The following is a 17192-nucleotide window of genomic DNA, read 5'->3' as shown; positions in this document are numbered from 1 at the left end:
CAGACACGGATGCCAATCTTGTGTGCATCCGTGTTCTTTCACGGACCCATTGACTTGAATGGGTCCGTGAACCGTTGTCCGTCCCAAAAATAGGACAGGTCTTATTTTTTTGACGGACAGGATACACGGATCACGGTCTCGGCTGCAAAACGGTGCATTTTCCGATTTTTCCACGGACCCATTGAAAGTCAATGGGTCCGCGAAAAAAAACGGAAAACGGCACAACGGCCACGGATGCACACAACGGTCGTGTGCATGAGGCCTTAGTTAGAGACTCATTCGATTCTTTGAGTTAAAAGAACCGTGAGTCACTAGAACACTGAGGCTGTCGGCTGATGCTTTTGCAGCAGTGATAAGATTAAGGGACAGGAGCAGAGAGATAAGAGAAGTGACAGATGACTGTGAAGGCCACGCAATCTGTTGCTCAGAAGCCATGAGATTGTAAGGCTACTTTCACACTAGCGGCAGGACGGATCCGACAGGCTATTCACCCTGTCGGATCCGTCCTGCCGTTATTTCGCCGGACCGCCGCTCCGTCCCCATTGACTATACAGGGAGTGCAGAATTATTAGGCAAGTTGTATTTTTGAGGATTAATTTTATTATTGAACAACAACCCAAATGAACCCAATGAACCCAAAAAACTCATTAATATCAAAGCTGAATATTTTTGGAAGTAGTTTTTAGTTTGTTTTTAGTTTTAGCTATTTTAGGGGGATATCTGTGTGTGCAGGTGACTATTACTGTGCATAATTATTAGGCAACTTAACAAAAAAACTAATATATACCCATTTCAATTATTTATTTTTACCAGTGAAACCAATATAACATCTCAACATTCACAAATATACATTTCTGACATTCAAAAACAAAACAAAAACAAATCAGTGACCAATATAGCCACCTTTCTTTGCAAGGACACTCAAAAGCCTGCCATCCACGGATTCTGTCAGTGTTTTGATCTGTTCACCATCAACATTGCGTGCAGCAGCAACCACAGCCTCCCAGACACTGTTCAGAGAGGTGTACTGTTTTCCCTCCTTGTAAATCTCACATTTGATGATGGACCACAGGTTCTCAATGGGGTTCAGATCAGGTGAACAAGGAGGCCATGTCCTTAGATTTTCTTCTTTTATACCCTTTCTTGCCAGCCACGCTGTGGAGTACTTGGACGCGTGTGATGGAGCATTGTCCTGCATGAAAATCATGTTTTTCTTGAAGGATGCAGACTTCTTCCTGTACCACTGCTTGAAGAAGGTGTCTTCCAGAAACTGGCAGTAGGACTGGGGGTTGAGCTTGACTTCATCCTCAACCCGAAAAGGCCCCACAAGCTCATCTTTGATGATACCAGCCCAAACCAGTACTCCACCTCCACCTTGCTGGCGTCTGAGTCGGACTGGAGCTCTCTGCCCTTTACCAATCCAGCCACGGGCCCATCCATCTGGCCCATCAAGACTCACTCTCATTTCATCAGTCCATAAAACCTTAGAAAAATCAGTCTTGAGATATTTCTTGGCCCAGTCTTGATGTTTCAGCTTGTGTGTCTTGTTCAGTGGTGGTCGTCTCTCAGCCTTTCTTACCTTGGCCATGTCTCTGAGTATTGCACACCTTGTGCTTTTGGGCACTCCAGTAATGTTGCAGCTCTGAAATATGGCCAAACTGGTGGCAAGTGGCATCTTGGCAGCTGCACGCTTGACTTTTCTCAGTTCATGGGCAGTTATTTTGCGCCTTGGTTTTTCCACACGCTTCTTGCGACCCTGTTGACTATTTTGAATGAAACGCTTGATTGTTCGATGATCATGCTTCAGAAGCTTTGCAATTTTAAGAGTGCTGCATCCCTCTGCAAGATATCTCACTATTTTTGACTTTTCTGAGCCTGTCAAGTCCTTCTTTTGACCCATTTTGCCAAAGGAAAGGAAGTTGCCTAATAATTATGCACACCTGATATAGGGTGTTGATGTCATTAGACCACACCCCTTCTCATTACAGAGATGCACATCACCTAATATGCTTAATTGGTAGTAGGCTTTCGAGCCTATACAGCTTGGAGTAAGACAACATGCATAAAGAGGATGATGTGGTCAAAATACTCATTTGCCTAATAATTCTGCACTCCCTGTAATGGGGATGGGGTTGGAGCTCCGGCGCAGCATGGCAGTGCATGGCGAAAAGCCGCCGGACTAAAAGTACTGCATGTCCAACTTTTTAGTCCGCTGGCCTCTCACCGCGAACTGCCATACTGCGCCGGAGCTCCACCCCCGTCCCCATTATATAGTCAAAGGGGACGGAGCGGCGGCAGGACGGATCCGACAGGGTGACAAGCTCTCTTCAGGTTTATTAGAAAATCGTGCACAAATTGAACACTAGTTATTTTCCTGAGTGATGTCTGTGGGGATTGTGGGGACTATTTTATTATCAGCCAGTGTTAATGTTATCACCTTATCACATCCAGTTTTCCCTGTGCATTCACTTAGTTGTACTGCTGTCACTGTGGGGAACAATGCATTGCATGCACAACAGACAACAATGCCCACCACACAGCTCCTGAGTGACTGAGTCCTCCTGTCCGCTTCCCTTCATTCCTGACTCACTCAGTCAGAGCTCAGACAATGCACCAAGAGCCGACTTAGCGAGTCAGCAAGTGAATCGAAGCATCCGCGCATGCGCACCACCTAAGCTCTTCAGTCAGTAGACTTAGCAAATGAACCGAAGATCCGATTCATGAATCAGTTCATTTGATTCAAATGAACCGATTGATCTGAAAGATCCGAACTTCCTATCTCTATTCCTTGCCCTTACCGTATTATACCTGGTATACCGGCTCCGGCTGCATTCCCCTTTAAAAGGCTCTGAGCCGCTGCGCAGAGGAATGTAGCTGCGCAGCGGCAGGTGACGTCAGACGCTGTCGCTGCCTGCTGCCGCCTCATGCCGTGACGCCGCCTTCAGATTAGCGCGCCTCAGGCTGCCTGCCTGTCTGCTGCAAGCAGCGTTTTGGTGTCCGCCTCCATAGCAGAATGGAGGCGGAACGGAGCCAAACGGATGCATTCTGAACAGATCCTTATCCATTCTGAATGCATTGGGGCAAAACTGGTCTGTTTGGGGCTGCTTGTGAGATTCCTGAAACAGATCTCACAGGCGGACGCAGAAACGGCAGGTGTGACAGTAGCCTATGCCGCATACTGAGCTGAGCTATTTCAAAGGCTCCAAATGATTTATTTTCATATTGATCCTTATGTTGTCTACTTGGCTAGGCAGCGCTATGTTGTGTGGTCTTTGCTCAGGGGTAAAATGCAAAGCTGTTTTCTGGATTATCCCACAGGGCCAGGATCCTCCATCACTTATTGTTATTAACCCCTCCCTTGCCAGCCCACCCAGCCCTATTTAGCTTTGTGTTCTGCTTTGAAAAAAATGTTTAGGCCATGAAGGGGTCAATTAAGTGTTGGAGGGGGTGGGGGGTGTTATTGTGCATATTATGTTTGGGATCCATTTAACAAGTTTGACCAGTTGGGTTTGAGAGTGGTTGAGTGTCATCCACAGATCCCCCATAAAAGTGTCATCCACAGATCCCCCATGAAAGTGTCATCCACAGATCCCCCATAACAGTGTGTCATCCACAGATCCCCCATAACAGTGTTCGTCATCCACAGATCCCCCCATAACAGTGTGTCATCCACAGATCCCCATAACAGTGTTCGGCATCCACAGATCCCCCATAACAGTGTGTCATCCACAGATCCCCCATAACAGTGTTCGTCATCCACAGATCCCCCATAACAGTGTGTCATCCACAGATCCCCATAACAGTGTTCGTCATCCACAGATCCCCCATAACAGTGTGTCATCCACAGATCCCCCATAACAGTGTGTCATCCACAGATCCCCCATAACAGTGTGTCATCCACAGATTCCCCTCATAACAGTGTGTCATCCACAGATTCCCCCCATAACAGTGTGTCATCCACAGATTCCTCCCATAACAGTAAGTCATCCACAGATTCCCCCCATAACAGTAAGTCATCCACAGATCCCCCCATAACACTGTAACAGTAAACCTTGTGCTTTTAAGGTGTTTTTTCTTAAATGTGCCAGGGGAAGATTGCTAGGGCAGATTAGAACAGGTAGTGTAGTTAGTGTTAGTGGAGGGTCCTGCTTAAAAGAGTCTACCTTGTCGTGGTAGCAGGCTTCATATTATTTGGTCAAAAAATAATTCCTTACTGAAATCGCTGATTATCATTATTTACTGTCTTTATAGTTGTAAAAAAATAATGAAATTGGGGGTAGGTCATTGGGGGTGGAGAAGAGGTGGAGTCGGGACGGATTCTAAAGGGGCGGGGTAGGAGGGGGGGCCCAGGCCTTGAGCTGTGTAAGGGGCCCCAACATTTCTGATGGCAGCCCTGTGGTATCTGGTTCTGCTGGGGCAGTATTTAGTGCTGCACTGTGGTATCTGGTTCTGTTGGGGCAGTATTTAGTGCTGCACTGTGGTATCTGGTTCTGCTGGGGCAGTATTTCATGCTGCGCTGTGGTATCTGGTTCTGCTGGGGCAGTATTTAGTGCTGCACTGTGGTATCTGGTTCTGTTGGGGCAGTATTTAGTGCTGCGCTGTGGTATCTGGTTCTGCTGGGGCAGTATTTAGTGCTGCGCTGTGGTATCTGGTTCTGCTGGGGCAGTATTTCATGCTGCGCTGTGGTATCTGGTTCTGCTGGGGCAGTATTTAATGCTGCACTGTGGTATCTGGTTCTGCTGGGGCAGTATTTAGTGCTGCGCTGTGGTATCTGGTTCTGCTGGGGCAGTATTTAGTGCTGCGCTGTGGTATCTGGTTCTGCTGGGGCAGTATTTAGTGCTGCACTGTGGTATCTGGTTCTGCTGGGGCAGTATTTAGTGCTGCACTGTGGTATCTGGTTCTGCTGGGGCAGTATTTAGTGCTGCGCTGTGGTATCTGGTTCTGCTGGGGCAGTATTTAGTGCTGTGCTGTGGTATCTGGTTCTGCTGGGGCAGTATTTCATGCTGCGCTGTGGTATCTGGTTCTGCTGGGGCGGTATATTGTACTGAACAATGAAATTGCTGGCTCCGCCTAGCTCTGTTGCCCCTCCTCCTGGAGGGCCACTTTTAGTTTTTTCCAGGGCCACGTTAAGTTCCCGATCTGCCCCTGACTCCTGGTTTTTGCTCCCAATCACTGATGCAAAACACTTTGCTGTGAAAAAGCCTGTTTTCTATTGTTTTAATATCTTCCCTGCTTTATAACATTTGTATTCCTTTTCACTGCATTTGGCTTGTCCCTAGGAGAAATAAACCATTCCCAGGTTCTCTACAGTCACGAGCACCTTCCTCCGGCCACACCGGACTCCCCGCGCTCCCGCCTGCTAGACGCGCGCCCCCGCCCACTCCCCAGCTGGCGCGCCCCCGGCAATCACAGTGGGAGGGGCCGGAGCCGGTCACGTGGGGGGACGTCTGTCTCCACGTCTAGCCCTCTGGTTTAAACTGAAGAAAAGAAAAAAAAAAAAAAAAAAAGTGAAGCGGGTGTCCGGGCCTGTGCCGTGTGGAGCCGGCGCCGAGCAGGTGAGTGCCCGCCCTCTACTGGGCCTCACGCGCCCGCTTAACTCCTTGCGCGCTGCGTTTGCTCCTATCACCGGTAAACGAAGGGTTAACCGTACCGGCCGGCTAATGGCCTCCCGCCGTCTGTCGGCTCGCGCACACCCTTCGCTGGCCGTTGAGAGGATTCCTACGCGACGCATTTTTTTTTGGCTGGACGGGGCAACATGGCGTCTGCAGGAGCAGTGCAGCGGGAGGACGAGGGGGTGTGCGGAGAGTCGAGGTGATAGCTTCCTGGCCCTGTGCGGGGTTCTAACGGAGAACACCCCCCTCCGCCCCGACTTCCATCCGGGGCCTCTCGCCACAAAGCGGCCGCCCGCAATTATCCGTGGACAAAGGGTTCATTTTAGGTTTAGCTGGTGACGGTTTTGTTTAGTCACGTGACCCCGGCGCAGCCAATCCGCACGCACGTTCGGCAAGAAGGGTAGAAATACCAGGCGGACGGGGAGCCAGGCGGCCGCCATTGCTGCATATATTTGGGGGGACGAGAAGTAAGTGCTGCGTGTGAATGCCGCGCTGTGTGAAGCTGTCGCTCTGGTGTCCCGGGTCGGGAGCGCTTTTTCCGGGTCCCCCTCCCCCCGGCGACTGGGCTCTTGGTCGAGGTGCAATGTGCGGCCTAGTCTGTCTGGCCTTCACTGGCCGAGCCAGCAGGAAAGGGTGGGTGAGGGCCGGACGTGTGTGACATTGTACCGGCTGAGAGCTGTGCAGGCCGGGGGAGGGGAGGTGGCTGGCGCTCACATGGCTGCGCCATTGTATGGGCCTCATGATGTGGAGATGTGACCGCTGTCATCACACAGTACAGGTGTGCACTGAGCCTTATCTGCCGGGACTTCTCATACCTGAATTCAGTAGTGATCACACGGGCAGACATTTTTTTTCCTGGACTTCGTCCATCGTCCCATAAAGGACACTACAGTGAAGTGACTGCTCACAGAGAACAATAGAGGGCATTCAGCTACAGAGGGGGAGAATTGGCTTAGTTACCCCTAGCAACCAATCAGATTCCACCTTTCATTTTCCAGAGGAGCTGTGAAAAGTGAAAGGAGCAGTCTGGTTGCTAGGGGCAACTAAACCAGGTCTACGTTACACCGGTTTTTATAGATCTCCCCCAGTGAGTTTGTAGCTGTGCAGATGGAAACAAGACCTGGTTTACTGGAAGACGTCCACCTGTGATCTCCACTATTAGGGCCCTTTCAGATGGCTGTGTGAACGGCTCCCCGCCTGTTCCACAGTTTTGCAGAACAGGTGCGGACCCATTCATGTCAATGGGGCCACAAAAGATGCGGACAGCAAACTGCGTGCTCTCCACATCCGAAGTTCTGTTCCGCGGCCCGACAAAAAAAAAAAAAAGCACATGTCCTGTTCTTGTCTGAAATTGCGGACACAAATAGGCATTTTCTATGAACGCACACGGGCCAGCATCCTTGTTTTGCAGATCTGCAAAACACTACGGTCGTCTGAATGATCCCTTAGGCTATTTTCACATGTGCGTTGTTAATTCCGGTATTGAGATCCGGCAGAGGATCTCAATGCCTGAATTAAACGGATTTGTTTTGATTTTGCACATCAGGGTGCATCTGTTCCGTCAGGATGCATTTGTGTTAAGTAAAAAGGGGGGGGGGGGGGGACGGATCCGTCACTAAATACATTGAATGTCGATAGGTGACAGATCCGTTTTTTATGGAGTCAACATTGAGGCTGAGTTCACACTTCTGTTATTTGATCAGTTATTTCTATCATTTACTGTGAGCCAAAGCCAGGTGCGGGTCAAATACAAAGAACAGGTGCAGATCTTTCCATTACACCTGACCTCTGAGTAGCTTCACTACTGGTTTTGGCTCACAATAACCGACCAAATAACGGAAGTGTGAACTCAGCCTGACTTCAATTTTTTTTCCGGTTTTGTGTCTGCTCACAAAGTGGCATGCTGGCGGAACGGAAGACTTCCTGATGCATCCTGAATGGATCTGTTTCCATTCAAAATGCATGAGGACCAAACACGGCGACATAGGACAGATTTTCCACCCTGATTTTGCTTCTGCGGCCAGTCCGGAGCATAATATGGCTTGAGGCTTTGTCACAGTTTGCAGCAGATTCCGCCCTGTGAATTCAAAAGGTAGCGTCCCTTGACATGCGGATTACACTGGTCAGTTTCCACTGCAGCTTGTGGATGGGATTTTGTAAAGTGTCATCCACTTTGCTGGGACTGCAGTACACTGCAAAGTTTCCCTCCGTTCATGGCAGAAAATCCTCAGTGTATCTGCCACGGAAGGAATTGCTTACCGAGTTGTACTAGTTGGGGGTGAGTCCATGCACAGTCTGCCACTGACAGCACTGATTGGATAATGTCAGACTTTGTAGGGACATACCCTGAACTGGTAACACCTAGTTGGCAATTCATTCATTAACTTCTTGTAGGAATAATAGAGGTACAGCACTACAGAAGAGGTGCTTATTTATGCAAACAGACATGTCAGGAGTGATGAAAGGATCTCTCTCTTTTTAATGGGTCATGTATAAATCATTCTAGTGCCCTTAGCGTCCATTAAGACAACCGTATTTCTGTGTCTGCAACCGTTCTGCAATTGTGCGGAAAAGGTACCGGCTCATTCATTTCAATGGGGCCACAAAAGATGCAGACAGCACTCTATGTGGACCCGGAAAAAAAAAAAAAGCTTGTGCTATTCTTGTCCAGACCAGAATAGGCATTTCTATCATAGGGCTGGCCGTGTTTTGCAGATGCGGAGTTTGCGGACCGCAAAACACTTAGGCCTCTTTCAGATAGAAACCCACGCGATTGCGCACACAATTTCAGTCAGTTTTAATTGTGGTGTTCAGTTTTGATTGCGCAGGAGCAATGCACTTTGCACGCGCGTGATAAAAAAACTGAATGTGGTACCCAGACCCGAACCCGGACTTCACTGAAGTTCGGGTTTGGGTTCGGTGTTGTGTAGATTTTATTATTTTCCTTATAACATGGTTATAAGGGAAAATAATAGCATTCGTAATACAGAATGCTTAGTAAAATGTGGATTGAGGGGTTAAAAAATAAATAAAAACAATTACCGTAACTCGCCTCATCCACTTGTTTGCGCAGCCGGCATTGTCGTCTTTTGTCTGCTTTCAGGACCTGCAAAAAGACCTTTGACGTAATCGCTCTCACCACGTGGTGACGTCGGCACACATCCTGCTGCATGAACATAGAAGATCCTTCTATATATTTAGGGCTCATTCACACAGCCGTATGAATGGGTCCGCATCCGTTCCACAATTTTGCGCACCCGTTCCGCGTCCCTGCAAAATATATATATATATATATATATATATATATATATATATATATATATATAGAATGGCCTATAATGGGCTACCCGTTCCGCAAATTGAGGAAGGCATAGGTGCGGCATCCATGTTTTGTGGACATCTCTGAATGCAAATATTATGGCTATAATGACAAGGAAGTGAGCCAGCGCTGAAATCATGGACTGGCACTACTTGGTGCTACCCCCAATGTGCCAGACTTCTAACTCCTTAGTGACCAGCCTATTTTGGGCCCTGGTGACCAGGCAATTTTTTTATATATTTTTTGTCTCATTCCAAGAGCTGTAACCTATTTATTTTTCTATCGATGTAGATGTATAGAGCTTATTTTTTGCAGGACAAGTTTTTGGGTGGTTTTTAATGGTGCCATTTTGAAGTACTTATAAGGGTACTTTCACACTTGCGGCAGAGGAATCAGACAGGCAGTTCCGTCATCGGAACTGCCTGCCGGATCCGTCAAAATGTATGATGGCATTTGTAAGACGGATCAGGATCCTGATCCGTCTTACAAATGCATTGAAATGTCGGATCTGTCTTTCCGGTGTTATCTGGAAAAACGTATCCAGCATTTATTTTATTTTTTCCGGTCTGCGCATCCGGCATTGCGGTATTTTTAATGCCGGATCCGGCACTAATATATTTTAATGTAAATTAATGCCAGATCCGGCACTAATATATTTTAATGTAAATTAATGCCAGATCCGGCATTCCGGCAAGTGTTCCGGAATTTTGGCCGGAGATAGAACGTAGCATTCTGCGGTATTCTCCGTCCTGAACAGTCAAAAAGACTGAACTGAAGACATCCTGATGCATCTCTCTCCATTGCTCTCCATTCAGAATGCATTAGGATAAAACTGATCAGTTCTTTTCCGGTATTGAGCCCCTAGGACGGAACTCTATGCCGGAAAAGAAAAACGCTAGTGTAAAAGTACCCTAACTTATTAATTAACTTTTATTAACTCTTTCTGGGGTTTTTATGTTATAAATTTTGTGGCATTCATTTTTCGGCATAAGGGTACTTTCACACTATCCTCACTATACTATGCCGGATCCTCACAACGCAAGTGTGAAAGTACCCTAAATAACGTACTTTTATTCTCTGGGTCAGTACGATTATATCGATACCAAATGCATGTAGTGTTTTTAACAACACAAACTGGTCATGCTATTGACAGTGGCATCTAAGTGCCAATCTCGGCTGTTAGAGCCGGAGCCTTGTCTGTCATGTGAGAGCCGAGCTCTTAATGCTGCACAGGAGAGACCCATGTAGCGCTTACACTGGGCCATAAAAAAGGCGTTTTGGCAATCGCTAACCAGCTAAAAATGAGTGGCAGGAGGCATGTCTGACATAGTTACACCAGAAAACTGGAATAACGTATGCTTGAAACTTCCTTGTCGGCTTAGGCTACTTTCACATCTGCGCTTTTTCTTTCCGGTATAGAGATCAGTCATAGGATCTCAAAACCGAAGGAAAACGCTTCAATTTTGTCCCCATTCATTGTCAAAGGGGATAGAACTGAAGGGAACGGAACGAAGTGCACCAGAATGCGTTCAGTTTCATTGCGTTCCCATGAGTGCGTCCTGGCATGCGGAGCAACACTTATCCAGCATGACTAATAATGTAAGTCAATGGGGACGGATCCATTTTCTCAGACTCAAAAGAAAACGGATATGTCCCCCATTTACTTACAATGATTTTGGTGCCGGATCCGCCTTGGTCATTTTAGAGATAATACAACCAGGTCCAATTTTTAACGAATTCTGCCAGTTGTGTTATCCTAAAGGCTACTTTCACACTAGCGTTCTATCGGATCCGATCATAATAATGCAGACGGAGGCTCCGTTCAGAACGGATCCGTCTGCATTATATTAGCAAAAAAAAGCTAAGTGTGAAATTAGCCTGAGCGGATCCGTCCAGACTTTTACATTGAAAGTCAATGGGGGACGGATCCGCTTGAAGATTGAGCCATATTGTGTCATCTTCAAACGGATCCGTCCCCATTGACTTACATTGTAAGTCTGGACGGATCCGCACGCCTCCGCACGGCCAGGCGGACACCCGAACGCTGCAAGCAGCGTTCAGGTGTCCGCCTGCTGAGCGGAGCGGAGGCTGAACGCCGCCAGACTGATGCAGTCTGAGCGGATCCGCATCCATTCAGACTGCATCAGGGCCAGACGGCTGCGTTCAGGTCCGCTCGTGAGCCCCTTCAAACGGAGCTCACGAGCGGACAGCCGAACGCTAGTGTGAAACTAGCCTTAGATTGGCGTATGAAATGTCAGTCTTGAAAGTGATAGTTACATGTTCCCCGTAGTAATAAATAGTCCTTTGAAATGACCCCCAGTCTCGTCCAGTCATTGATAAAGTGGAGAATGCTGTTTATGGCCGCCTGAATTATGCCTCTGGAGCAGTAGAGGCTGGCTGTTGTAAAATGGCTTCTCTCAAATGGAGAGAATCCGTTAAGATTTGTATACAGTCTTTTGATGAAAATCTTTGCTTTTAAAAAAAATTGTTGAGCCCCTTGATTTTTTTTTTTTATTCCCCCCCCCCCCCCTCCCAAAGCATAATATACAGGTTGTTATAAGATAAACTGAGTAGTACCTGCTTTACCAGTCCCCATCGCTTCGGAGTTCCTGATCTCGTCTGTGTATCCTGGTTTCCAGCATTGACGTGTGACTGCTGCAGGCAGTGACTTGTAGAAATGTTTTCAATGGAGGCCAGGATTCAGAAACCAGTGGGGGCACTGGGGAGCAGTGGAAGACTGGAGAGTATTAGGATCCATTTAAAGAGGACCTTTCATCGGTCCAGACATAAAATAAGTAGCACGTTATGTAAGGCATAAAGCAGGGATCTAATAGCGCTTACTTTTTTTCCTGGGGGCCGCTCCATTTGCCCGGACATTTGTCCATCCAGTTCGGCCTGTCATCCTGCAAGTTGATCCAGAAGTGGAACCTACAGAGAAAATATATAATAGAAAGATGTGTCTCTTCTGTGTTTTGGGCAGAGTCCTGGTTTTGGCTTACAAATACTGACTGTGTGAGGGAGGCCTTATTCTGTTTATTGCCTGATTGCAGCAATCATCACCTTTTGTATGGGGATGAGCGATCTATAACAGAATCATTCATCCCCATACAGATGGCAGCACAGGACGATGTGCTGCTCACAGACACTGACTGAAATTTACTAATGTAACTGTATGTAGATTTTGGTGTAAAGTGAGACAAAATGCGGTGCATCTAGGTTTAGAGATCTTATTTTCACCTATTTCCACCAATTTTTGCGAGGACAGACGGGAGCAGCGATGTGCTATGCAGCGCTCCTTCCTGTCCTTGCTCTGCTAAAGCATGGCGTAACACATCAGTGCAGGGTGTCCTGTGCCAATGTGCTGTGGGCAGGAGCAGCGATGTGTGTGCCTGTCAGTGCAGTGCTCACTACTGGAGATAATAGCATTGTCTTGTGCTTGCACCCTGTACTGCCGCGCGCACGGGCAGATTTACTAATCCTGGAGATGGTGGAAGCTTAGACCTGCTGTCTAGACCTGCACCAGATTTACCACAGGGGCTCAGGCTGGATGGTAAATCTGGTGCACTCTTTTGTCTAGCTCTATACCAACTATTTCTTGACTATGGGCAGGTTCTAGGGATGTCCCGATACCGGAGTACTTGTATTCGTGCAAATGTCACCGATACCTGATGGCCATGCAGCGGCAGGTCCCGTGTCCCAGATGATCAGCGGTGGGTATGCTGGCTGTGGGTCCCGCGTCTGTTTCCGCGGCAGCAGCGCTCCCAGCTGATCAGCGTGGGGACGGCAGCAGGTCCCAGCTGATTGGTGTGGGAGCGGGACTTCTGTGCGGCAGCTCCCAAGTCCTGTGCGGTTGCCTAGCACTGGGAGGAGGTTAAAGCCACTTCCTCCCAGTATGGGAAGGATTGCAGCAGGCCAGGCGGGTATGGTGGTGCATGAAATGGAGGAGAAATTCTGTTAATTTCTCTCCATTTCATGTTCAAACGGTGACTATAAAGAAAGGGGGGGGAGGAATGGGCATATAATGGTGATTCCCAACCAGTGTGGGAGTTGTTGTTTTGCAACAGCTGGAGGCACATTGGTTGGAAAACACTGTTATATGCCTATTAATTAACCCTTGTACAAAGGAAAAGTAAAGCAGTTGTCCATAGCAACCAAATTCCAGCTTTCATTTTTTTTATTGCTATCAGCAACTGCGCTGCTGTTTCTTTGTACAAGGTTTGATAAATCTCCCCTATAACTAAATTAAATTGTTTGGTCAGTGGTCACAAAATAAATGTTATTTCATTGTTATAATTGGTATCCCCGAGTACGTAAATAAAAGTATCGATACTTGGTCTAAAAAATAAATAAATAAATGGTCGGGACATCCCTAGTAGGTTCACACCTCCGTTTAACCGAACAGCCTGCCGGACTTCACTGGAACTGGCCTAGCTGGATACTGTGGTTCACCACTGGACCCTTTTGACTATAATGGGATCCAGTGGAGACCTGGCCACTTTCCCGCATAGGTGCCGTTTTTCGGGCAGTAAAAAAAGGTTTATGCAATGGGGACTGGCGGTGAACGGCAGTATCCGGCTAGACCTTCTCTGCTGGAACTGTAGGAACCTGAGGCGCCACTTTTTAGACTTTCTAGGTGCAGACACATTAGTAAATCTGGGTTGGGGTTCCTTTGGGTCCTAGATGTTGACTTAATTTCTGTAATGTATCATATTCTCACCTAAAAGCTCAATTTTATGTGAATCCATGTGTGTAACTCCTAAAATGAGGTGTAGTATGGCCTTATAGCTGTAATACTGCCACCGGGTGTGAGTCCTAAGTGAGTGTGTGAATAATGTGCTGAAAAGCACACTATTGAAGGTGCCTGCGTTATACCTAGGGGACACATTAGTGGTTTAACAAATGTAAAATAGATTTCAAGTCACAGGTGCTAATCTAGTGTTCATTATAAGAGATCTCGCATACTGTTCACAGGAATGCCCCCTCAATGATGTGCGAAGAGTGTGCCGGGGTCCTTGTTTAGGACAGTGCCAAAGACTCTTGTAATCACCATTAAAATGTTAATGAAAGTCCATGGGTTCCATTAGAAGCTGTTAAAGGGGTCATGTGGTAATTTACTTTGATGAGCTGTCCTAGGCCATGTGATGTCACTGTACATCCGTCAGATAGTCCAGTTGCAGCTCAGCCACGTGGAAGTCAATGGGGCTGAGCCGCAATATCAAGCACAGCCTCTATGACGTACAGCACTGTACACGGTAGGGTTGTTTCGATACCAATTTTTTTTTATCTGTTTAGATACCGTAAAAAAGTATTGCGATACTTGATACCACGCAAAAAAAGCCATTTTATGGAACGTCCGGCCCATGATCGAACAGTCCTATCCTATTTTTGGGGGGGGGGGGGACAAGTTGACTAAAAAAAAAATTATATTTTTTCTTTTATGGTGTACACCATATTTTTTTTAAATATTTTGAACTTTTTGGATGTGGCGATATGTAATATGATTTTATTTATTGTTTATATATTTTATATGTAAAATTGTGAAATTTATACTATATTGGTGTATTTTATTTGAATTTTTTACAGTTTCTTTAATAACTATTTCCCCCCTTAGGGGCTAGAACCTGGGATCTTTTAATCCCTTGTCCTATTCACCCTGATAGAACTCTATTAAGGTGAATAGGACCATAGGACCTCACAAGCTCCCTGCTGCCCTGTGCATAGTACACACAGCAGCAGGGAGCTGACTATGGCAGCCAGGGCTTCAGTAGCGTCCTGGCTGCCATAGTAACCGATCGGAACCCCAGGATTACACTGCTGGGGCTCCGATCACAACTGCCACCAATGAGAGGAGGTGGGGGGACTCTGTGGCCACTGCCACCGACGATTTTAATACTGTTGGGTGGGGTGCCCTGCGCCACTAATGATAATTACCGTTTAATATACAAATACAGTCGGCGGCAGAAACACATTGCCGACACCCGGCATCTGACAGGGCGCTGCGATCAACGGCAGTTAACCCCTCAGGTGCGGCACAGGGGGAGGGAGAGACTGCTTCCTTCTCCTTGTGCTGCTGAGGGAACATGGCCGCGCTGCTCTCAGCGCGCTCATGTCCTCTGATACTGGGCTAGTATCGATAAAAGGCAAATCCCTGTATCGTATTGATACCGGGACAAAAGTTTCGACTGGGTATCGAAAGTTCGATACCTGAAACAGCCCTAGTGCCTGGAAAGCTGCCAGGAGCCAGCTGTGCTCATCAGAGCTCTGGTGAGTCCGGTGGCAACCTAAAAATAGCTGATCGGCAGGGGTGCCAGGACTCGGACCCCTGCTGATATGATGATGACCTATCCTGAGGAAAGGTCATCAATATCTTTGGACAACCCGTTTAACATATTCAAATTGAACCCACTGACTTTAAAGGGGTTGTGCAGTGCTACAATATTGATGACCTATCCACAGGTTAGGTCCTCAATAGTGTTGAGTAAAGCAAATCTCTGTACAGTATTAGACTATATGGGCTCCGATGAGCCGAAGTTAGTCGCAAAGTCGCGCGTGACTTTGTTGAATAACTAAGGGTATTTTTTTTTTTAAGTGAAAAACTTGAAACCAAACTCTGCTTTGGTTTCGACTTGTGCCTCAGAACCAAACAGAGTTCGGTTTCAAGTTTTAGAGTGTTTTTCCATTTAAAAATCAGTTACTGAAGTTATTCAATGACTTTGCGTGTGACTTCGCGAATAACTAACTTCGGCTCATCGGAGCCCATACATTCTAATACTGTACGGAGACGGATCTGATACAGTATTATTCCGAAGTTTTGGATGAAGCATCCAAAGCTCGCTTTGCTCAACACTAGTAATATCAAATAGTTGGGGGTCTGACACCCGGGACCCCTGCCAATCAGCTTGTGCAAGTGCTACTTCCTCTATAAGATTTCCTACATGTTATCTCTGCAAAGGTAATTTTAAAGAGGAAATTGCGCTTGCACAAGCGATGGGTTGCTGAGAGTTGGACCCTTTCTGATCTGATATTACTAACTTATCTTGAGGCTGTCATCAGTATTGTTGCACTGCACAACCCATTCTAGTGTGTATTGGTGACTACAAGAGGCCTGAGGATAGGTCATAAATACCTGTAGCCCAAACAACCCTTGTAGGGTGCTGCCACACATTCAGGTTTTTTCATACAGTTGTTAAAGCCAAAATCAGGTGTGGACCATAAAAGGAGAGAAAGTATTAAGGACAGATACATGTCTACTTTTTTATTTATAATACAGTCCTGGTTTTGGCTTCCAAAAACTACATAAAAAAGCCTTTACATGGGACAACAATCTGGGCAAGGAGCTTTCCTATGACTGCTCGTTCCCCATAATTGCCCTTTGTAAAGATCACCGGTCACCTGATGAACCTGCAACGGCTGATGTGGTCACATAAGGCTTCATTCACTCGACCGTATGTGTTTTGCAGTCCGACAAACACCGATCGGCAAAAAATATGGATGACGCCCTTTTGGCATCCGTTTTTGTGCGGATCTGTTGTAGCAATTCCTATCCTAGTCAGCAAAACGGACAAGAATAGGACATGTTCTATTTTTTTGGCGGGGCCACGGAACGGACATACGGACGTAGATGGCGCAGATTGTGCTGTCCGCGTTTTTTGCAGACCATAGAAATGAATGGGTCCGCACCCGTTCCGTGTTTTTTTTTTTTTTTTGTGTGTGGATAGGACACGGAAACAAAATACGTTCCTGTGAATGTAGCCTAAGGGCTCATGCACACGACTGTATGCCCTCCGAGACATACGTTCCGTGAGCGGGCCATATGTCCTGGAGTGGCATACATCGTGTGCACGGGAGCGCACAGTATCATAGGTTACTATGATAATGTGCGCATCGGGCTGCCCGCGTGGCTATTGTCCCACACTCATAATATTGCCATTCCGCTTTGAAGGCGAACACCAAAACGCAGCTTGCAGCTTCTTCTTGTCCGCCTGATGAAGCGGAGCCAAACGGATATGTCCTGGCACACAATGTAAGTCAATGGGTACGGATCCGTTCTATCTGGCACAATAGAAAACGGATCCGTCTCCCATTGACAGTCATGGCTATAGAAGACATAATAGAACCGGATCCGTTCATGATGGATGCATGCGGTTGTATTATTGTAACGGAAGCGTTTTTGCAGATTCATGACGGATCCGCAAAAAACGTGAGTGTGAAAGTAGCCTAACATGGTGATATATATGCGTGTGTATTATTTTTTTTCTTTT

General features: G+C 46.9%; 1 protein-coding gene across 1 annotated transcript in view; it reads left to right on the top strand.

The window, feature by feature from the left end:
- The first annotated feature begins 5422 nt into the window (after positions 1–5422).
- Positions 5423–17192, top strand: part of LOC122943552 (zinc finger protein 644-like) — a 59521-nt gene continuing 47751 nt past the window's right edge. The window contains 1 exon segment of the mRNA XM_044301382.1: positions 5423–5555. The gene's annotated coding sequence lies outside the window, so the exon portion shown is untranslated.

Source organism: Bufo gargarizans, chromosome 7 (genome assembly GCF_014858855.1).
Source record: "Bufo gargarizans isolate SCDJY-AF-19 chromosome 7, ASM1485885v1, whole genome shotgun sequence".
In the NCBI taxonomy this organism is placed as follows: Eukaryota; Metazoa; Chordata; class Amphibia; order Anura; family Bufonidae; genus Bufo; species Bufo gargarizans.
Note: the sequence above shows the minus strand (reverse complement) of the source record. Positions and strands in the feature narration are given on the sequence as shown.